Source organism: Echiichthys vipera (assembly GCF_963691815.1).
Source record: "Echiichthys vipera genome assembly, chromosome: 3".
Classification (NCBI taxonomy): domain Eukaryota; kingdom Metazoa; phylum Chordata; class Actinopteri; order Perciformes; family Trachinidae; genus Echiichthys; species Echiichthys vipera.
The window spans coordinates 7,469,113-7,493,414 of record NC_139828.1 but is presented as its reverse complement, the minus strand read 5'-3'; the positions used below and the strand labels follow the sequence as shown (position 1 = coordinate 7,493,414).

At 41.5% G+C, this 24,302-nt stretch overlaps 1 protein-coding gene across 1 annotated transcript in view; it reads right to left on the bottom strand.

Annotated features, from left to right (window-relative positions):
• gpc1a (glypican 1a) overlaps positions 1-24,302 on the bottom strand; it is a 39,600-nt gene that overhangs the window by 13,798 nt on the left and 1,500 nt on the right. The window lies entirely within an intron of this gene.

Genomic DNA, 24,302 nt, shown 5'->3' with positions numbered 1-24,302 from the left:
GGTTGGGGGGAAGAATTTGTTCACCAGGCTAAGTGGAGCAGAAGAGGAGACGCGTTAATCATCCCTCCTGCATGAATCTTTCATTGGCACTGGCTGGTGGCAGTGTGTGTGTGTGTGTGTGTGTGTGTGTGTGTGTGTGTGTGTGTGTGTGTGTGTGTGTGTGTGTGTGGTTTCTACAGAGACTAGCAACCCTAGTACAGGAAATAGTTTATGTACCACCTTACTTCTTTTTTCATATAATTTTTTGGAGTTTTAAGACGATTTTTTTGTTTAATCAAAAAAGAGGACAAGTGGATCTGAAGACTACTGCCACACACTACTGCCACACACACACGCGCACACACACACACACACACACACACACACACACACACACACACACACACACACACACACACTCATTTAATATTCTCGTTCCTTCAGTACATCCTTAAGTGCCAAGTGCAGGTCAATCAGTTGGTGATGAGACACTTCACTACTCTGAACCCAAACACCATCAAACAAAATCACTTCCTACTAAATTAACCTGTTTTCTACTGAGCTGTGTGTGTGTGTGTGTGTGTGTGTGTGTGTGTGTGTGTGTGTGTGTGTGTGTGTGTGTGTGTGGTTTCTACAGAGACTAGCAACCCTAGTACAGGAAATAGTTTATGTACCACCTTACTTCTTTTTTCATATAATTTTTTGGAGTTTTAAGACGATTTTTTTGTTTAATCAAAAAAGAGGACAAGTGGATCTGAAGACTACTGCCACACACTACTGCCACACACACACGCGCACACACACACACACACACACACACACACACACACACACACACTCATTTAATATTCTCGTTCCTTCAGTACATCCTTAAGTGCCAAGTGCAGGTCAATCAGTTGGTGATGAGACACTTTACTACTCTGAACCCAAACACCATCAAACAAAATCACTTCCTACTAAATTAACCTGTTTTCTACTGAGCTGTGTGTGTGTGTGTGTGTGTGTGTGTGTGTGTGTGTGTGTGTGTGTGTGTGTGTGCGTGCGTGTCTGATTATTGAAGGTCGGAAAAAGCTTTTAAAATTGTAACGCCATCCTCACACTTCAGCTGTGAATTTTCACACGACTCCCACAATCCTGTCAGTTTCGTTTCCAGAGAGAACTACTGCGTCACCTCCACCTCTTTGTTCATCAGCCGTTGCTCATGTCAACATCTTAGAGAAAATATTTTCCTCATAAAATTGGAGGTACACGGATGTCTTCACAGAGCCTACACCGTCTGATGAGGACCATCGCAAAAGCAGAAAGTATAATCCCCGCTTCAGGGTCTGAGGCCTGGTTGGTAATTCAGCCTTGCACTTTGCCTTTCAATGCCAGCCTTAAAATGTCAGTCAACCGCTTCAGTCAATAGCTGCAGTATCATTATAGATTACATTTCAAATTTCAGCTTGACTTAAATCAATACCTCTGACACTTTCTCCCCAAAATGGAGCATTATAAGCTCAGGAAGAGGGGAAAGGAGAGGTGTGACACAGCAGGGATCTGAGGTATCAATCAACGTCATTTTCTTTTATCAGGTCACCTCTATGAAAACCTCTTAAGGGGCTTCACAGTTGAGCAGAATAAAGACTGATCCATCTGCTGGGGTTTAACACCACACCATCAGTGTTACACATGTGGGTCGGAGACAGCAGACACCACCCTTGTGCACTCATGTGCTGCTGCTAATGTTAACATTTAGTTGTTGGTTTGCTTACCCAACTAGACGACGCAGGGCGTTTACCACAGACACATGCGCTTTACTGCATTCCTGTGTTGCTGGGTAATGGAAGCAGCTGGCATCCTGCTATAAAAACTTAATTTACTTGGAAAAGACAGAACTGAGCACAGTGGTGGTGAGGCACCAACACATGTTCAAAAGGCAAGCTTGCAAACCCGCTAATACATGCAGACACATACACTGCAGAAGTTGAAAAGACGTGGACGTCCAACACTGTCCCGCTTAGTGTTGAGGGAAACTGACTTTTGCAAAACTTAGATGTTTTTGTTTGAAGTACAGTACATAAATTACTCTCATAACCTCATAACATGTGTGTTATTTTCGATGAGCAGAAAGTAAACATACAGAGAAAGGTGGAAAAATCCTCCTGAAGGAACTCTTGAGAGTCTGTGTACAAGAGGCTGTTTAAAGGCAATTCTTGCTATCATATTTTTTGCTAACATCAATATAAATGTGTTTCAACTCATCAAATACAGCAGCTCGGTCAGTGGCTCACTCACCCCACTCAGTGTCTGATACCAAAGCCTACGGCACCTTTTGGCGTCTGTATGAAACACACCGGGCTTTCAGTGAGATGGCATTAGATAAAGATCTTCACATAGAGAAGAGGCTGTTGCGGATGGATATGTCAATCAAACACAGGACTTACACCCAGGAGGCTGCTGTCAAGTTACGTACAGTATGCAACATCTGTAAGTTATGTTATGTTCGTACATACTTAACTAACCTAGTGCATGTAAGTTACGTAACAAATTTTATTTAAACCCACACCACAATCTTTTTAATAAACCTAACCAAGTACTCTCGTTGCTTAAACCCTAATTATATCCTGCACATAAAAAAATGAAACCAAAGGGGATCAACAGAACGTTAAAAATGTGACGACAAGCGGCAACATGTGACGATTTTGGGGTGAGAATGTGTTTCATATCTACCATGAGATTCAGAACAATGTCTGGGTTGTTTTGAAAATGAAAGAGGCTGGAGCATCCCTGTTCCTGTGTGATAATAATGTATCTTCTAAAGCAAAGAGATGTGTGTGTGTGTTTGTGTGTGTGTGTGTGTGTGTGTGAAGTCTAATTGTTGGACGCAGCTGGTGGGAAAGGATGAGAGTTAGAGATGACCTTGGATGAAATCATGAGAAACCTGTTGTTGGCTACAGTTAGTGTGAGTTTTTCCGTAACAGCGTCTCCATGTGAGTGAAACTAAAATGGCACATGGTCCAGGTGTGTAATTCATAACCACTCAGAGACTCTCAGTGTCTTCGGTGTAAGGTTGTCACGTTAGTCAGAATTTTATAGCACAATACAATACTAGTATGAACAGATCGATACCACGCCAAAAAGAAGAAAAAGTCCTTGGCAAACAAAATAGGATCACTTCTTCGTCTTTGTAGCTTCTGCGCTTTGTTACTTTCGACAACCTTACTTCCTTGTTTTGACTGCTGACCAATCAGGAGCATCCTAACAGACTAGGAGAAGTGTATGAAAGGTATCCAAAAGGATAATGAATGACGATGTTCTCTTTGCATTCTGAATCCATACACTTCGTATTTTCAGACCTGTATTTGGCAAATCTGAATATTAAAACACTGCGTTTGATTGGCTGAGTCTCAGTGTCGGGTTCCTACGAATCAGCTTAGTGGTAATTTATTTATTTAGGCAAGAAAAAAAAAAGAAAACCACTAAGACATTATCTCATAACATCTGGATATAAGTGCCTTGCTCAAGGTCTTTGTGGTGGAAAGTAGAAAGCCTTAGGGCAACCATCTGCTCATAGTGAGAGAGTGAGAATGCAACTCCTTTAACCTAAGCAAAGACAAAAACAAGGGGGAGAGGAGAAGAGAAAGTGGAGAGGAAAGGAGGGAACAAGAGAGGAGAAGAGAAAGTGGAGAGGAAAGGAGGAAACAAGAGAGGGGAGGAGAGGAGAAAGTGGAGAGGAAAGGAGGGAAGAAGAGAGGAGAGGAGAGGAGAAAGTGGAGAGGAAAGGAGGGAAGAAGAGAGGGGAAGAGAAGTGGAGAGGAAAGGAGGGAAGAAGAGAGGGGAAGAGAAGTGGAGAGGAAAGGAGGGAACAAGAGAGGAGAGGAGAGGAGGAAGTGGAGAGGAAAGGAGGAAAGAAGAGAGGAGAGGAGAGGAGAAAGTGGAGAGGAAAGGATGGAACAAAAGAGGGGAGGAGAGGAGAAAGTGGAGAGGAAAGGAGGAAACAAGGCAAGGGGGAGAAAGATAGGAGAGGAGAGGAGAGAAGATGGGGTGGAGATGAGAAGAGGAGGAAAAGATCTCCCTCACAACTACTCCTAACTCTAACCCTAAAACCTGGAGCTTCTCTCATCCCCTCACCAAACGGTTTGCCCTGACGCCTAACCCCAACCATCTTTGTGGAGCATCTCTGGATCTCATCCCACTCTCCGACCTCACCAGTCTCTTTACGAATGGCCGACCCCAGCTCGAGGTACTAGGTTAGGTAGAACTGCTTTCCATTGGGCTCCACTTGGATGGGAGAGTCCTGGGCGACAGCACAAAAGATTGAACATTGGTGTTTTAATCCAAACTGATGTGCAACACGGGAGAACGCCATGTCAACAATCCCCAACCCCAACATATTACCTAACCTTCAAAGAGGCCTTTAAAGTGGGGACCGGAAAAACAACCGTTCTCTCTCTAAAACAGGAATTGATCATCACAAAAAGGCAGGAGCACGGACAAAAACCCACTTATAAAACACTGCGTTATAAATATCCAGAGCATTAGTTTCTCCCCAGCAGTGATAAGATAACCTCCCTCTGGGCTTTCATGAAGAGGTGTTTGAGCGTGAGTATATATATATTTTTTTAAAGTAGGTCTTATTTTTATCTATACGGTTTCAAATGACGAGGTGTGGAGAAAAAAGAAAAAAGGAACGGAGACAAGAGAGAAAAAGGGCACATTGGCAGCACAACCTATTTCTTTTAATCATTACTAACTTGTTTTTTAATCTTTTCATTATTGTTTTCTTGTTGTTTTTTTGTGTTTTCTGTTTTAAAAGCCCTGTACTACTGATTTGTTTTTTTGCCTTTTGTAAAGCACTTGGAGCTGCAAAATGGGCCTCATAAATAACATGTATTATTATTATTATTATTATGAAAACCTGCCACCAGGACTCTTTACTCTGGTGGTAATGAGCAGTACAGATGAGCCCCTTCTTTGGTGCATATATGCTCAACCCAGGTTGTTGGCAACAAGAAGAAACATATGGAGTAAATGGGATATCTTTTCAGCTGTTGTTGGCAACAAGAAGAAACATACGGAGTAAATGGGATATCTTCTCAGGTCAGCCTTGCTTCCTAAAGGGGACCTGATCAAGCGATTTCCTGCAGCTCTGTAAACAACAATGAAAGGTGAGTGTGCAGCTACAGAGGAGACACGCTCTCACATCTGACTGATGTGAATTGGATGCTCTTGGCAGTAAAATAAAGAAGTAATCTCACTTAAAAACCTCTTGTCAAATCATTGCCCACTCACATCGTAAACATTTATGGATGCGGGAAAGGTCAGCTGGGCTCCTGTCCATTAAAATTCTGCTTCATATTCATATAATCATCTTCACAATCAACGCTGAGTGCTCCTTAGTTCGGTCACAGCCTTCTATTTTTGGCCTTTTTCTCCTCTTACATTTTACTAGCATCTCAGGAAATCAAACCAGCAACCCTGTGGCCTCAATCTGCTTTCTATAAACTCTGAGTCAAGGCAAAATCTATTTAAACTCAGGTTACCCTGATTTTTAATTTAGGGTTAGTTTACTCATTAGACTGGCATGGATCCTGATGAGGTAAATTCTTTAGTATTGATTATGTGGAAATGCCTGATGTAATATTTATGGGTATTAAAATAATTTAATGATGGACGTTGTGCCAAGCAGAGATCACAGTTCCCCTCAGGCCTCCTGGAGCTTAATGCTGCATTAAAGAAACTGCAGAACCCTGTTCTGCCGCAGGGTATTTTTGCACTTAATCATTAGTGAATGCATTTAGTTCTAAACTTGTTTTTTAAGTTTTGCCTGCAGACGTTTAACAGCTTACACTGGTCGCCATGGAAACCACATCGAGGCGACGTTGCTCAGCCATTCATTTCCTTTTCCCATCAAAGGCATCTGGCTCTCACTTTCTTCTCTATGTCACACCCTCCCGCTCAGGCTCCCTTTTATTCCCCGCATTCCTTGTGGCAGCCCCAACATACCTGAGCCCGTCTCAACAAGTGAGCCAACACTCAGCACACGTGCCAAGCAGGTGAACAGGTATGCTGCACCGCACTGCAGGCGGGCAGGAAGCCATTCAGCCGGGCAGCAAAGAGCCGCTGAATCTAAACCACAGAGTGACAGGAAGTGAGGCGTTTAAGGACACTTCAGAGGAGATGTACTGTCCAGAGCCATGTAAAATCTAAAACTATGCTCAGACATCTTTAATTAAAGCAGAACTATATTGAAACTCCAATCAAACTCCTACCAAAACAAACTTTCATGAAGCCAAATCAAATATTCTAGTTTTGGCAACACCCAGAATGAATCAATGACAGGACCTTGTTGATATAGCAATTGATTTAAACACTTGACAGCAGCTGTCGTCTGTTTACCTCAGTTTATAATTAATTGATTTATTTTCTTTTTTTTATGTGTCATGGTGCCGTGATGCTGGCTTGTATGCGAGACACCGGAATAGTTATTGGTTTGGCGTACAGACTAGTAATTGGTATTTCCCCTCTGGTAAAATGCATGTTTAATGTTCATGGGAAGATCTTTTTGCCCTACAGTTGTTTATCTCTGCTACACCCCATGATAAGATGAATATACCGATTTCGAAGCAGCATTCATCATTTGCTGCAATTAGTTTACAGAAATGGACATGCTTTCCCAAGATGCTGTGAGATGATTTAAGCTGGTACAACAAACTGATTTCAGTTTAACTGTGATTAATTTCCCTGTAATTAAAGTCCTAATCAAACGACATCATTTATACTAAGATCATGTAACTGTAATCAGGACCATAAGGGCCATCTGTATTTCAAAATCCACCATAAATCTGTCATCTGCTAACGGAACATTTCTGGGAAATACGCTTATCAGCCAAATTTATGAGAAGATCAAAACCTCTCGTCTTTGCCTTTAGTAGAGTCGGAGCCAGGAGGCCATTAGCTTGTTTAGCATGAAGCTATGTAGCATGGCAGAAGCTGTTACATTTACAAACACTACTGTTTATGCATAATGAGATATATTGTGTTAATTAATTAGTGTGCATCGGGAGCGCTGGATGGCAGATTTTGAAAACGGATGGAGCCAGGCTAACTGTCTGCTTCCCTGTCTCTAGTCTTTATGCTGAGCTAAGCTTATCACCTCCACAGGATCTAACTTTTAGCGAAACTCCGGCGTAAAATCATTTATTTGATGAGTGCATTTGCCGAAAAAGACCCTGGGATTATTGACACCACTTACATTATTGACTAACTACCACTGTGCCACCCTGTAAAAGATATTATCATATTTATATTACTATATAAATTCAGAGGTACGGGCACTGATAAAAAATAACTAAATGCGTGCAGACAGCAGGTGAGAACAAAAATATCTTGTTTTTTTCTGTAATAATCCGACATTATAATGATTCTGTGTGCATTATTATTCTTCAACGTCGTGTGGATGCTCAGCAGCTTCTGTCTGATCGGACAATTGACAACACAAACAAACAGACTGACAAAGTATGCAGAGGACATTCAACAAAACATCATTCCAGAGTTGAGGACGCAGCAATGGCGCAGTTGCTTTGGATACATGTGGACGGATAATTACTGCAATTTGCATTACACCAACAGCATCATGGGTCACAGGAGTGGTTCCAGTACTGAGGTTTGCAGGTTCGCAAAACTGGACCTGTGCATAGCATGTTACTCTTCAGAACACCTTCTTATTTCTTTTTTGAATTACTACTTACAGGGTTGACTCCTCAAGTCTAACAGTGGTTGAGTTCAGTCAGTTAATCTCTTAGTTGAATCATAAACTGCTTTATATAAAATATAACACTCTATGCAGGGTTAGATTAATACTACTTAATGCAAATGGACCCATTTTCATCCCTGTATGGGAGAGATTACACATACACACGCACACACACACACACACACACGCACACACACACACACACACACACACACACACACACATCTCCCGTGTGGCCTCGATTAGGTGGATCAGGGTCACGAGACATACAATTAAGAGGATCAGGTCACTGTATTTCACAACACACACAGTTATTCAATTTATATGTATAAGCTTTTTTTTATCCATCCACACACACACACACACACACAGACACACACACAAACACACACACACACACACACACACACACACACACACACACACACACACACACACACACACACACACACACACACACACAGCTGCTGTAAAGCTATTAACGCATCCGTTTTTGGTGTTTCACTGCCACTTATACAAATACTTCCTGACCAAACCTCCAAAACCGCCAAACTCTGCAGTTATGACTTTAATCGTAATTAAGTTTCCAAACGGCTGAACTTTGCGGGCTGTTGTGGTTTTGCTTTTTTTAAGGAATTAAAGATTGTTTTTTCTGTACCATGAAAAATACAAGATCAATTTAGTTTTACTTGAGAAACTCAAGCGATGTTTCCAATATCTGGGATTGTTGAGGCGTCTCGCAGGTTAAATGAGACGTGTAAATCCAATTACACTCTCAGCCACAAAAGTGCTCCATCACACATCTAACCTGCTCCAACACTGCAGACTAATCTGCCTCAGAGGCGAAGCTGAATCAGCACACTGTAAAGCATAACTCACGCCTCTCTAAAGACTAGTTTCCAGATGTGAGACCGTTGCTCAACCTGTTTCTGCTGCTGACAAGGGAATAAAATTGGAGTTTGACAAACAGCTCTCCTGCAGGTTGGAGCATCACTGTTAAAAGTAAAAGGAAAAAAATATTACTCTAGGTTCAAGATTCAAGATTCAAGATTCAAGATTCAAGAAGCTTTATTTATCCCGAGGGAAATTATTGTGCAACAGTTTCAGTATAAAGATGGAAAAGGATCAGAGTGACAATAAGCATAAAAACATAAATAAAATCAAAATAAAGCTAACATCAAAAGTGTGACAGAGTGCAACAGACGTTGTGGTTAAGCGTAGGTTTATGCAATATACAACAATACGCAGCGTGCAGTTTAGCAGCATATTGAAATAAAATAAGTACAAACTAAATATGTGATGAGGAGCGTAACTAATAAATCGAGTTTATGACAACTTAAGCTATGGTTTTAATTAGTTTTGGACACTATTTCCATCATAAATACAATTAATTAATTAAATGAAGTGCAGTTTTAATTAATTAAATGCACTGATTTGAACATGTGTTGCTCAAAATAAGTCAGTTAACCAATAAATCTACAGGAAATACAAGCAGTTGGATGTTCAGACAACTTTTAAACGAACCTCCATGTAAGCCAAATAGATTTAAAAGACAAAATGAAGGTGATCAGTAAAATGAGTAACCAAACTATCTGTTGCAACTTGACCTTCAATACTTGTCGTAGTTGTGCGCCCACAGTTTTTCTGTATAATGAAGGATTATTGCAGACACTCACTCAGTTTCACCTTTAAATAAAGCGGTTTTAATAGTCTGGCTCAAAGGGTGGGCATATTTAAAACCAGCGTCTGCCCTTGTGGACTGAGGTGTAGCAATGTTGCCGTATCCTCAGATCCCAGAAGTTGTAATGCGTCAGCCTGACGAAGAGCTGTTGTGCTCAAACGTCAACTAGGTTTAAAAATAAGTGAGTGGATATTTGAGCCTTTTAGTGTACAAGCTAGGTGTTTGTATATTTCATGATCTGCTCACTTTTGGCTCACCGCCTGCTCTCTTTGGTTTGGATGTGCGTGCATATTCCTACTTTGACAATATGTTGGCTCCCTGGTTTGTTTGTCTAAAAATAGATTTTCAACACTGATAAATAAAAGAAACGACCACCACCACGGTCATACTGTTGTTTGGCTGGTATGATGTTTACCATTATGTGCACCATGTTAGTTTAGCCGTAAATAATGATGAAAAGTGCATGGAATCGCGAATGTCTGCACTAAACTCAGTTGATTCTTTTGGCATACTTCATTTTCAGATTTTTTAACATTTAACAAATTACAGTACAATAAACCACAAAGAAAGAAAGAAAAAATATAGAGTCTGTGCATAGAGTGAAACAAAAAAAGGGACATCACTAAAACAATGTAATAGCCTTTTAAAGGGGCCTTCTGATCTAAATGATTACATGATGCACCTGTATGACCTACACTATATTGGGGCGGTCCATAGGTGACTATGGGCTGGGGAACTGGAGGGTGGCCGGTTCCAGTCCCTGTGTGGATCATGAATGGAGCATGGACTGGTGGGTGGAGAGTTCCAGTTCATCTCCTGGGCACTGCCGAGGTGCTATTGAGCAAGGCACGGAAACCCCCAACTGCTCGGGGGCGCCGGTCACTGGCAGCCCCCTCGCTCTGACATCTCTCCATTAATTGCATGTATATAGGTCCTGTCTGAGCATGTGCGTGTATTTTGGGCCTGTGTATGTGTAACATGATTAATAATAGAGTAAAGTGATCGAATTTCCTGTTGCGGAATTAATAAAGTAGTTCTTCTTCTTCTTCTTCTTCTTCTTCTCCTTTTCTATACAGCTGTTCATTTCCAAAGACCGTCCATCAATGAGGACAGGGGATTCAGATTCAAATGTCACTGCGATGTGTCCAAACGTTGTTAAGACATTTCTCTCAAAACCAAATGTGTCCACCTGCTGACGGCACTAGAGGAAAGATCAGACGATCAGCAAAGTCGGTAGGATTCATCTTCTCGGGCTCACGAATGTCAGTAAAAAAAAGTTCCGCTCGATCGATTAAATAGTTGTTGAGATATTATGATCTGGACCAATGTGGTGGATCCATCAACAGACCTACATTGTCCTAAAGAACCACAACGACAGCTGGTTAACGCATAAACACTGACTTTTATGATAGAGAGAGTCTGAAATACATTGTTGGTCATAGTTTTAATTAAGGTTTAATGTCATTCAACATGATGGACTATAACTAGACTCACAGATCGCCAACACAACAAGGCACCTTTGCACTTTCCTTCAGGTTTCTTCACCTTTTTCTAACCAGTCTTGTCTCATTCGCTCCTCCCTCAAATATCTCCTCATCCTGTCTTTTTCTCCTCCTCAAATCAGTTTCTATTCTTCTTCCATCCCTCCATTTCCTCTCACCTTTCATTCAACCGTCCCTCCAACCATTTATTTTTTCCTCCCTCTCTCCTGCTGAGATGAAAGTTTGCCATAGGAAGTGACCTGGCGCTGTGTTACCCCGGTAACAGCCTGTCTCATAGTAACGGATCGGACCTCTGACCCTCTGAGCTGTAACGACAGGCACATGCACACAGTGCTCACACATGTGATCCATGCAAACATTACACTGTGATCACATTACAACTAAGATGTAAAATCACAGTTAAAAGACCTAAGTACCACTCTGACACACACACGCACGCACGCACGAATGCACACACGCACGCACACACGCACGCACACACGCCATGAGTCTGCCCTGGCTCTGCCATCACACACCACATCAAAGCGGCTTATTGCTGAGCAGTAAAAGTGGCGCACTGGTTTGAATTTATTCCCTTCAGTCAGACGTTTATTCGCTGCTTCCCTTTCTTAATGAGCGTCTTACAATAACCCTGTCACTTGCTGCGGCAAATTACTGCTACCTAAATGAGGGGCTGATGGTGTGTGTGTGTGTGTGTGCATGTGTGTTTCCATCTCGCACTCTCTTAAGAGCACCTGTATGTGATTTAACGTTCCACATGGCCTTCCTCCCAAAGTACACTTTTACCTTTTTACTATCCGCCGAAAAAGCGAGGGGGGGGAGAGGAGGAGGAGAGAGCCACCGAGCTGTAATGATGAAAGAGGAGAGAGATGGAGGGATGAGAAGGCAATAAAATGGGAATTAAAGGAGAGGGAGAGGTGGGAGAGAGGAGTGGAAGATCATCAGTGGAGACTGAAGAAGAAGCAGGGGGAGAAAAAAATGTGGAATGGAGTAAATGATAAAGCTGTAATCTACTTCTAAGTGTCTAATAAATCCCCGGCGTACACCTTTTCTCTGTGATTTTGTGATTTAAAGGCACATTGCTCTTCGTTTTGCTGATATATTTACAGCTCCTCTGCATAATTGACTGACACTTCATTGAACATGATTCTCCATCATCACAGAAAAATGACCCACGCTGCAGTTTTATGACAGTTTCCCACAGCGTGCGGTGCTTCGCAAAGCTCTGGTCAACATGTAAATCAATGAGGCCGCTTGTCTCGCAGCTTATATCAATATTTGTATGTTTACTGCAAAGAATGCAAGTCAAGGTGAAGTGATTAGTCGATATTTTGATGATTGATTAATCTTGGGTCTCTCTCTCTCTCTCTCTCAGTTCTTGTCTTATGTGTTCATGAATCATATTTTGAGGTTTTGAACTGTTGGTTCATCATAACAAACCATATGAAGACATAACCTTACAGTATATTTACACAGGAGGCATTTCAGTTTTCATCTTTATTCATTGAGAAAATAATCAGCACATTAACTGGTAATGAACATCACCGTTTAATTAATGAGGAGACAAAGAGCTCGCAGCTCTGTGAGGCTCTAGGCGATCTCAGGATATCGACTCTCAGTCTGACCACAATTTAGCCTCTGGGGACAGCAGCAAATATTTCAGTGTCCGGTGTAGCGAGCGGATATCTGAACCAAGACTTCCTCTTCTGTGTGCCGTATCCGATTAGCAACTTGAAATACTAAACTATATTTTGAGTTAAGAGACGGCATCTCTGTAGGCAGATATTTCTGTACTAATGCAAATATATATTTAAGAAGCTAATAAAAAGCTAAATTGTTGTCAAAAGCTAGCCATTGACTCGGAGATTGCATTTTGGCCGATGCTCTCCACACAGACGTTTGACCTGCATGCAACCAAATGAGCGTCTAGTTTGGCTGCAGTGAAACAACCCGCTTTACCATTGCAGTCAGTAGAAGCTGAGCGTCCGACTCTGTAAAGCGCTGTGGAGCTGTGGGGATGAATGTGAAGGAAGTTGGGCCGGTTACCTGTGATAAGGAGCTGATTCTGAACAAAAGATGAAGGCTTTCTAGCGCAAATTTAGTCAATGAAATGTACACACAGCAGTACATATTTCACCACAGCTTCCCTTGCAGTCTTAGATCAATCGCCACTGGTTCTGCGGATATTTGTCATAAACCAAATATTGGAAAAATTAAAAACGTGAGCCGATTATCGCGCTGGAGGAAAAATCAGGAGCAGGACATGAATGTGTGAACCAGATTTCTTGACATTCATGCAATAGTTGTCGAGCTATTTGAGTGTCTTAGCCACAGTAGTGGAAGCTAGTACTTTGTAAGTGCCACCTCTCACATTCCTGTTTTGCTCTTTCTTTATATAACACGTTAACAACGACCAACGCACATGAATTACCATTATATTGTTCCCAATAAAGCCGCGTTTAATGAGGAAAAACAAACATGCCACTGAGGAACCAAAGATGTTATTGCTGATCCTTTGATGGTTTTAAGACCAGACTTGTAAAAATGAAATAAAAAAGGAAATGAAAGGGTGAAAAAACACATGAGCTCAAAAAAGACGGAGGGAGAGGGAGGTGTAGGTTAACAGTGTTTTGAGGTGAACCTTTCCTTATTTTCTACGATTACTGAACTAAAAATACCACTCCACAGTCCAACCCTGTCTGCTGCCCAGCAAGTGTGTGTGTGTGCATGTGTGTGTTCACATGGCACCAACTTCACCGTGTAATACCATAATTCTATGTCATTTCTGGGAGCAGTTAAAAGCTCTTGAACTAACTACTACTTTGACTCCCCTTCGCTCAGTCTATAAAACAGCCAACTATTGTGTGCCACGCTGCGGAGGGTTGGTGTCAGACGGTTCACGTTTGTGCAAGTGTGTGGAAAATTATGGCAAAGGCAAAGATCAAGTCAGCTATCCTTGACTGCTGGGATTAGCTCTCATTTACAGTCGACCATAAACAGGAGATTGTGTCACCCTGTGACAAATCAAAATGAGACTTAAGTAAGAAATAATGAGAGTTTCTGCAAATGCAAACATGCTGTAGAGTCAAACAGACAGAAACAAATATGGAAAAACCCGGAGAGACATTGTGTTATTCCCTCCGTGGCAAGGTCAGAGCATTAGCTGTCATGCTGTGAGCTAAGAACTGTTAACACATAGATTAACACGACAGGATTAGCAGGAGATTAGACATCAGTCTCTAATCCAAATGCTCAGTGTTGGTGGTGGTGATGGGAAGGTAGTGAACGGGAAGTGAGAGTATATGAATGTGACTGCGTGTGTCATGTGTGAGGGGGGTTAATAGGGCCACATCAGAGGCAGATCCTCCATCCCTGCTCTTTCTCAGCAGGGAGCATCAAATCTCTGTGGTTGGGGGAACATTAGGTCACAGCCCGGCTGTTTCCAGGTCAAGTCTTCAGTGTCATAACGGCGGAAAAGCGGTATGAATGTGGCACTGGTTGCCTGATTTGAGTTGAACAGACACATGGATTTGGACTAATAACTGAAGGAGCTGGACAGAAATGTTTGACTAAAGAATGTTTAGGATTGTTGTTTTACTGCTGTATAATATGACTGTAAAGTGACGATGTCTGACGCGATCCAAAAGAGAAGTTATGACAATGTAAAGCAGCTATTTGAATTTCATAGGGAGCACTTCTAGACTTCTCGTCCTTGGAAGTCTATCCACAGAAATTCATTATTACGTATCCCATGGTGCCTTTGGGTAGGGCTCTGTAAGTGCTGGCTGAAACTGCTGCACAAAATGTGGTACATTTCCAAAAACCTCATACGGACACCCTGGTGTATCGTCAGGATATGACGCACAATGTGTCTTCGAAATGTTATGAGCGGAGGAGCCGTTTTTATGCAGTTCACCACCTCAAACCAATAAGCTTCTCACTCCCGATGGCAAACTATCTAATAACGCAGAAATGCCATAAGAATAACAATAAAAACTAACAAGAAATAGCCCCTGAGCTGACACTCAGGAGGTTAAAATGATAAAAAGTACGAGGGAGACCGGCTGTGCGGAGAACAGTAAGGCTCACAGAAACACAAACACAGCAGACGTGCGCGGAGTTCGGCTTTTCACAGAAACGCGTCTAATTATAGGCCCCTATCTGAGCCTCGCATGCACACATGAAAACACACACTGTGATGGAGTCTTTCTTTAGTTGCAGCACTTGGTCTCACTTCTCCATAAACTAATCTCACCTCTCACGATATCCCAGGGGGAGTGACAAGCAGCAAAAGAGCTGACACTCGGATTCGGGGGAAGAGCTTCAGCATGATCCATTATTGATCTGGACTTTTAAATACACTCTCCAACATTAAAATCAATCACATTTTCACTCTACTAACATGTAATGTATCAACGATGATCACTGTGCTCTGTTGCTATTGGAAACAGGTGCCAAGTCTGTTTGTTTTACCTCGTAGAGTCGTGACACCTGCCTGCCACAGACGTCCAGTCACAGATCTGCCTCTGATAATACTCTTCACCGGTCAGTGATCCTATCAGTGCTCTGGGTTTGCATGCATGTGTTGTCCTCTCAGTCAGGACACTGCACTGACAAAAATACATCCTCTATTATACAAACACAGTCGCTTGATACAGTATTTTTCTACTACAGGGACCATTCATGCTATAAAACAGATAAAAACCCTGCTGGGGTTTGGGGAAAATACTTACAAATTACGTGATTAGCTGTAATAATGTAATGTCTCCCCTGGTGACTGTGCGGTACATTGAACAAATGCACTCCTTCAACAAGCGGCATCTAATTTGACAGTGAGATATTTCCGGCTGAAAACTGAATACAAACTCTCAGGTGAATATATTAGGTCTTAGCTTTTGGTGATCGCCATGTTTGTACTTGACAAATTAAATCATCCTTTTGATCTCACGCGGCCTGTCAGAAGTCTCAGTCCCGTACGGATTTCTTTCAACCAACTTCTGTTTCTAAAACTTCACAGTATTGATGCTTAACTCATCAGAAGGATGATGAGTGTTTTTAAGCTGTGAACATTATTAGTGTTCTTCATAAACGATCACTAAAGTAGTTGATTTATGTAACCTCCTCACTCAGTTGTACGATAAACAACATACACTCAGTTGCCAGTTCGTTATGCCAGGTATGCCAGGCTACAGCTAATGCAGTCTGATACAACAGGCCTGCCATAATAAATCCTAAGGTCATAATGTTCAGTTTTAGGGAGGTGTTGATTCAACTTTATGGCCATTTTGGAGGCTGTAGTTTATGGTGCTGGTGATTCATATTGTGTTAAACTGATTTGTCACCTCCATTTAGGCTTAATAACAGAAACACCTCTCTGTGTCCTGCAATCAATTATCCTTTATTAAAGTAGCCAAGTGTGTTTGAATTGAATAACATAATTGAGAATAATCAGTTCATTACACGATTATAAAGCCACGTCATGGAAAACTGCCTCAGACTGAGCTTGTTTATTTTGCAGAATTACAAAAAGCCAATGGATTCTTTTATTAACCAATTAATGGAAGTCAGAGGCCTGTGAAGCCTCTCTGTATATAGGAGCCCCACAGGGGAGACTGCACTTGTGTCCTTCCCTGAAATTACAAACAATGCATGACAGTTACCATGCAGAGCTGCGAGCCGTGAGCTGAGGCGCAGTGAACGCACTAAGCCGACACATCTCAGCCACTCCTGTCGTCTCTATTCACTGTTAAGAGAAGTTATTATAATTGCTTCATCTTTATAATTGCTTCATCATCTCTAGCACAGTAAGTTACTATCTTACTTGATGAAAGTCATCTTACTATTCTTCTTTATCAGAGGAGGATAATGCTTTAATGTATGCATAACATTTCGTACATCATACGAACATGCTTATGAAAATACGTTGAATAGATGAATTAGGCTGCACATAACTTTTATTTTTGTTATAAATCATTCTGCTAGTTTTTTTCAACTATTCAATTAATCTTTGGTCTATGAAATTCCGCTAAATAGTAAAAAAAACACACTTTTCTCAACAGAGTTGAAATACAGTATTCAAAATGCTTGTTTTGTCAAACCAGTACCACCCCAAAAATATCCCATTTACTATCATAAAAGATGTCGAAAACCAGCACATTTGTCAAATTGTCTGTCAAATGACTAATAAATGTATCATCAACTAATTGTGTCAGCTCCTATTTTATGAGCATGCTATTTGATTACATTGTTTAGCATAATGTAACTGAAGAATCAGCTCAGAAACCACCAGCGTGACCAGTTCTGCATCAGTTCATTTCACTATGTAAATGCCTGTTATACCAATAAATCTCCATCCCTTCTGTCCAGAAACAAACAAACAAACAAACAAACACACATACACACACACACACACACACACACACACACACACACACACACACACACACACACACACACACACACACACACGTTATTTCGGCCCCATGAAGTACGAAGAGCGTTGACTCACAAACCAACTGGGCAACCACTGAGTCGTGCTCATCAAACGAACGGCGCATCTTTTCATTTGGAAAACAGATGGACACTCCATTCTCAGAGAGGGGGAGAAAGATGAGAGGAGGAGAAGGAGGAGGAGGAGGAGAAAGTAAAAATAGTGCGTGATAAGGAGGAAGTAAACATTAAAGGGACGAGCGAGAACAAGGAGAGGAGGTGTGAACCGGAGCGGGGGGAGAGAGAAGCGGAGGAAAAGAAAGACAGAGGTTATCGAGAGACGATGCTGGTTTGTACCACATTGATTTTAGGTGCGAAGATTGATGTTTAGACATCGACCGGGTTGTGCTTTTGTTCCTCAGTTCTTTCCCTCCACCTCTTGTTAAACATGATCAACATGGGGGATGCACGGGGGCTGTATGACCCTTGCGCTCATCATGTTTACTTGATTAAATGTTGGCAATGAAGGAATGTAATCCACTAGGCCTTTACCCACAGTCATTCTGGATAATAGCTAGGTTCATATTTAGAATACAAATGTGCATTATTAATGTTGCTGCATAAATAAGTTGATACATTGTCAACAAGCTTCCACACTGAAGAGGATTCTTGTAATGACAATTAATTGTTTTGCAAGCTTACTGCCATTTTATGGAGGAAATGCTGACTGTCCTTACTGTTGTCAAGCTTTTTGTTCTTACCCAGCATTCAGTTTACATTAAGAGAGGAGGGGGGGGGGCAGCAATGGTAGAGAAGGCTGGAGAATGAGTGAAGAGAATGAGCACCGTTCAGAGAGGACAAGCACTATACCTGAGGGGAAGGGGCGTGACAAAGTGGCACTTGCTGCTCACCCTGCACGCTCTTGGGGGGTTAAACACCCACGTCGGGTGGTTGCGTCTTTGCCGACATCCACAAAATGTCCCGCACAGATGAAAATAATAGGAAAACAGAAATCCAGGCAGAGAGCAGCGAGTCAACAGGTCGATGTAAACAGTGTACAATGGCTAAGATGATATTGTTAAGTAACAGAACTCAAAGTCTGAATTAATGCAAAAGAATACATCAGAAGACAGTGCAAGAGTCAAAACAACCCATTTACATAATATAGAATATACTATAGTGAGGGAAATTAAACAATAGATGCAGTAGTGTGGCAATACAGTATATAATTACATAATATATAGTATAGTACAACAATATAACAGTGTATAGTAGAGTAAAATATTTCAGCAATATAACATAAGAAGTATAAGTGTAGCATTTTGTTATCATTAAAAAAAATCATTAAAAAAAATCAAATATGAATCACAGGAGCCAGAATCAGTATGAGTTGTAGCGTCATCCATCCCATGTCAATGAAGGGAGGATGAGGGAGAGATAACGGGACAAAGCCTTCCCCTTCTTCCTCCTGATCTCCTCTCCTCCTCACCTCTATCTCTGTCTGTCTGTCTCCCTCTCTTTCTCTCTCATGTCTCTGCATCAGACATCATGAAAGATTCACAGCGCTGCTTTTAACAGATCTTGAAAACCAAACCCCCCCCCCCACACACACACACACACACACACACACACACACACACATCTCTCTTTTATGTCTCACACACAAACAGAGGCAACCCTGCTCGCATAGATCTGAGCCTGTCTAGAAAAACAATGCATAGATTGAAGCAGGAATAAGACAGGCAACAAGGGAAGGGACAAGTGCAAAATATAAAGAGTATAAAGTGACTGTGTATATGTGTGGTGTGTGTGTGTGTGTGGTGTGTGTGTGTGTGTGTGTGTGTGTGTGTGTGTGTGTGTGTGTGTGTGTGTGTGTGTGTGTGTGTGTGTGTGTGTGTGTGTGTGTGTGTGTGGGTGGACTAGGTATTCGCCGTTCCACTTGGTGGCGTGTGCTGTGAGCGCCTGAGTGAGCATGTGATGTGTGACAGATGACGGACAGTATCAATTTCCTCTCTCATATGCACACACATACGTAAACGCTGTCACACACAAAGGCTTCACACAGGTATCAGCCAACATCACCAGATGTTTCAGCGGGTAAAATATTGATGCTGTCTTAAATCCACACATGCCTTTGTTGTATTGCAGTATTCTCATAGGTAATGTAAACTTGAAAATGCATAGAAAGGAAATACTCTGCAGGCACTCTTAGACAGGACAGCATTTGATTAAATCACAGACCAGTTTTGACCTCACAGGTTTTTCATCAGAGCGGAAATAGAAAAAAAACAATTGTAAGGCTGCATGATGATAATCTTCAACATCAATAATCTATAATTTACTTTTTTTAAATGAATCAATGGGTTGTTTAATCAATTCGAAGTTCAAAGAGTCTAAACTGACATGTTTGTAGCTATTGCTTTTGTCGTCTTAGGCAATTCTCCAAATATATATCACATCCTCAGATTTGAGAAGCTGGAACCTCATCTCATCTCATCTCATCTCATCTCATCTTCAACCTCTTATCCTGGGTCGAGTCGCGGGGGCAGCAGCTTTAGCAGGGGACCCCAAACTTCCCTTTCCCGGGCCACATTGACCAGCTCTAACTGGGGGATCCCGAGGCGTTCCCAGGCCAGTGTGGAGATCTAATCTCTCCACCTGGTCCTGGGTCTTCCCCGAGGCCTCCTCCCAGCTGGGCGTGCCTGGAACACCTCCCTAGGGAGGCGCCCAGGGGGCATCCTTACTAGATGATCCTGAACCACCTCAACTGGCTCCTTTCAATGCAAAGGAGTAGCGGCTCTTCTCCGAGTTGCTCACAGATGGCTGAACTTCTCAACCTCTCTCTAAGGGAGACTCCAGCCACCCTCCTGAGAAAACCCATTTCGGCCGCTTGTACCCGCGACCTCGTTCTTTCGGTCATGAAACCGGACCACAGCATTTAAATTACTTTAAAACCTAATCTATATTGGGAAAATGGTTGGTGATTAGCTTTATATGCATCAATTAATCGATTATTTTATGACTCAATTCAGCACTGTACACAGACCCATTGACAATAATATCCACAATTATTTAGAAGAATATGGTGACTGAAAAATCCACTGTTAAACTGTATGCACACAAACATTCATGCGCTTGACTAAGCAACAAAAAATAAAACCACATCGCTGACACCAGACCAACTGGACAGTCTTCTGAATTTAACTGGATTGTTCCAACTACAGGATCATGGCTGATTTGTTTTAATGTGAAATGTAAAAACAACCCCATGGTAGCTCTGTTTGCATCCCTCTCTGGTGCAATGAGGTATTTTGTTTTTATAATTTTTTAACAGATTGTACCAGTCATCGACTTGGATACATGAAAGAGTCAACATTAGTCACATAACAGTAGTGGGTTGAAACACAAGATTCAGTTGCATTTTCTGTTGCAGATTTTCTGGAAATTCTGCACTAAATTTGGATGGAAACTTGACTAATGAATGATAATACTGAATTATTACTCAACCCAAGGTACTAAGAAAGGGCATTGACTTTGTGTTAATGTAAATGAATGGATGCTCCCTGGTTGACTCAGCCTTGTTAAAGAGCTATTGACTGGTAACCAATCCTGTAATGTATGCATAATCTACAGGTAAGCCGACCTAAAACGCAGTGTATCATGTTAAACTCACTGTCATTCGAACAACCATCCTCTTTCTCTTCCCAACGAGCCACAATGTGACACATACTCAATATGTAGGCTACAACACACACAGCCGTCAAAACTCAATACTTCCCAGTCCAGAATATGAAGCGTGCAGGATATATAGTCCCCCTGTTTCTGTGTGTCATACGATCACATGGGTGTGTGCTGCTGTGCACAGACAATGCATGTGTGAATGAAACCAAGTGACATCCCTGGAGAAGGTGTTGGCTTTCACTGACTTTTAAACACACATATGTGCACACACACACACACACACACACACACACACACACACACACACACATGTTTACTATAGGACGAGCTAGTCTTTAAATACTGACCAGGTACAATGTGTGAGAGTTAAAAATGCTCGCAGGCACAAAGACAGGCTGGCAGACAGCAGGAAAAAGGACTTCCATTCACATGGTGTTAAACCTATAGGACAATAGGTGCGAGAAGAATAGGGGCTTTTTAAAAAAAAAAAAAAAAACTCTGTGCAGGAATTAAGAGCGTCTGCTTTTCAAATGCCACACTGTTTACTTTGGAGTTATGAATTTCATATTCACTTCCAAATACAGGTCTCACATCCTGTTTACACCTGGCAATGATAGATCTCACACACCTGGCGTGGTATCGGGTTTCATCAATTCTCTCTCTTGCAGATTTGCTGTTTACTTAGACATACGAGCTGAGCTTCTACGTTGTTTGTGGGAAAACAGCAAAGGCACAGATTGTTGGTCATACTAATACGTAATGTAAGAAAAAATGCACTCACAGTAACAACAGTCCTGCACAACATTTTACAATGTTTTACTAATTTTCCATGCATTTTTGTGTTGACATAGTATCACTTATTTGAGGGGCTCTTGTAGATGACACAGACTAGAGATTGAGGGATTTGTCAACTAACCTTGTTGTGTTCTGCAGATCATGCTAATCATGCTAACTGTTGGTGACTGGAAAAAGCTGGATCTTGTCCTACATCATTGAGAAACTGTTTGCTGCATGAACAGGATGTCCTAAAACATCTATGCATGTTACAAAACATGTGTGATCACATTTAGTAATCAAGCTATAGCCTGAGTGTTGTTCTTTCATTTGTATGCAACGTGCTTCTGATGTTTCACTGGTTCCCCTCATTAAATGGTACTTAAGTTTGATTCTATTCATACACAGCATTATTATAACCTTTATAATGAGGTAAGGGCTCTCCACTTAGGAGAGATGTTAAATGTATCAGTATTAGCACTGGATGATACGGCTGAAATCTTCTATCCAGACATGGGTCATTTCATTTCTACGATATATACCATATCACAAAATAGCTTGTTCTCTGGTTATTCAATAAATAGTCACATGGCAAAGCCTTATTTTGTATACTCAAATAATTTTGGATACTCAAATATAGACAAATGAAAAGTGCTGAGTATTTATTTTCTCATTTTATTAAGAACTTTAGCGCAAAATGAACATAACAAGGTCAGAAGGTAAAGCGTACGCAGTTCAGCCGCTGGTTTTTGGATACTGTGATAGAAACTATGTTGAAAATATGTACGACAGACATTTTATATAATTTTAACAATATATATCTGGGAGCCCAAACGGGCGATTGACAATTTGATTATAAAACCAAAAATTTCAAATGAGAGTCCCTTAGGTATTTCAGATAACATTTTCAAAGGAGTTTGAGTTCATGTGCTTGTTATAGTCAATTTAGACCAAGTACTTGTGTATCACGATATTTCGATATATGATTTAATCACGCATCCATTGAAAGACGATACATTAGGTTATTGACTTATTGCCTGGCCCAAATCAGTATCAACATGTGGTTACAGGCAGGACAGATTCACACATTCATGTCAAAATAAAGTCAAATTACAACTTGTCCTACAAAATGACCTAAAAATCTTCTTTAATTCATCCAACATTACTCTGTCCCTCAGTTTAAAGACCTTTTTCTGAGTTCTGACCATGGTTGTGACAGGAAGCAGGAAAATCAGACGTGGATGTTTTGCTGTATTATCAGGTCACTTTACAACTTTGGAAACCATAAAGAAAACTATCACTACTTCGGAGCGTGCATTTGTCCTATGCTTGCAAGAACACTAATGGCTGAAAATGCAAACACTGACTGTAACAATAGCTGAACACTGAATATTCTTCCAAATGGCCGTGAAGTTGCAGAAAATGCATCCAAATCAATGAATCAGCATCAATGAGGTCTTTTCAGGTGCAAACGTGACCACCTCAGCCAAAAAAATTGTTTATATAGGGAAGTCTCACCTCGCGTCGACATTAACGCCCTCCAGAGTCACACTGACACAGGAGTGCAGGGGAGTCTGTTTCGCCCGGAGCCAAAAAGCTAAATTTACCAACCTTGGGTCTCTGAGATGAGAAAGATTAAAGAGCCCCCTGTTCTGGGGAATTCTGCTGCCGGCCGCCATCTTTCTGTTCCTATCTGGTTGTCAGTTTTAATGGGCTCTGGGAAGGAAGAACTCTTGCTCAAATAACTAGAGCAGATCAAGGTCCAAGTGACTGAAGCATTGTGTTTTTCATCTGTCAATAAAAGATGAGTTTTTAATGGAAAGGGAAGGAGAGAGTCGGGTTTGACAGAGACCTTGAGTGACTCACTTGCTCTGTCTCTGTCAACCCACTTCCCAGTCTCTCTCTTTTTTTCTCTATCTGCTTCTGTGTCTATTTCTTTAGCTCCCCCTGTCTTGTCTGTTGCTTTGTACTTCACTCACACACCCACACATCCAATATTACTAACCTCACCCGCCCAAACAGGACTATTTTCATTGACACAACATGGGATGACCTTCAGATCATACACGCTGAACACATATACGGACACCGCAATCTCATCTCTCTTTCATCTCCTCCTCCTCCTCTGTACATCTTCAGGTGAAATATGGGAACAGACAGAGAGGCAGATGATTGCCTTAAAGGAGAAAACAACTGAATTTCCACAAGTCATATCTGCGCTTTCCTCAAGGCCAGGGACAGTTTAATCAGAGGGTGTGAAGAGTCTTTGATGTGGGATGTCTGGTTGAATGACTGACTGTCAAGCTGATTGATTGATTAATTGACTGTGTGTGTGTGTGTGTGTGTGTGTGGGGAGGGTGGGTAATTGACTGATTGATTAAATGCATGATTGCTTGAATGGTTGGGTGGCTGGCTGACTGACTGACTGACAAGAGAAGGCACTGAGGTGATAAGAGAATAGAATAATCACCCCAAATTTACTCTCCCCTCAACTTTCTACATGCTGTGAGTACTTGTT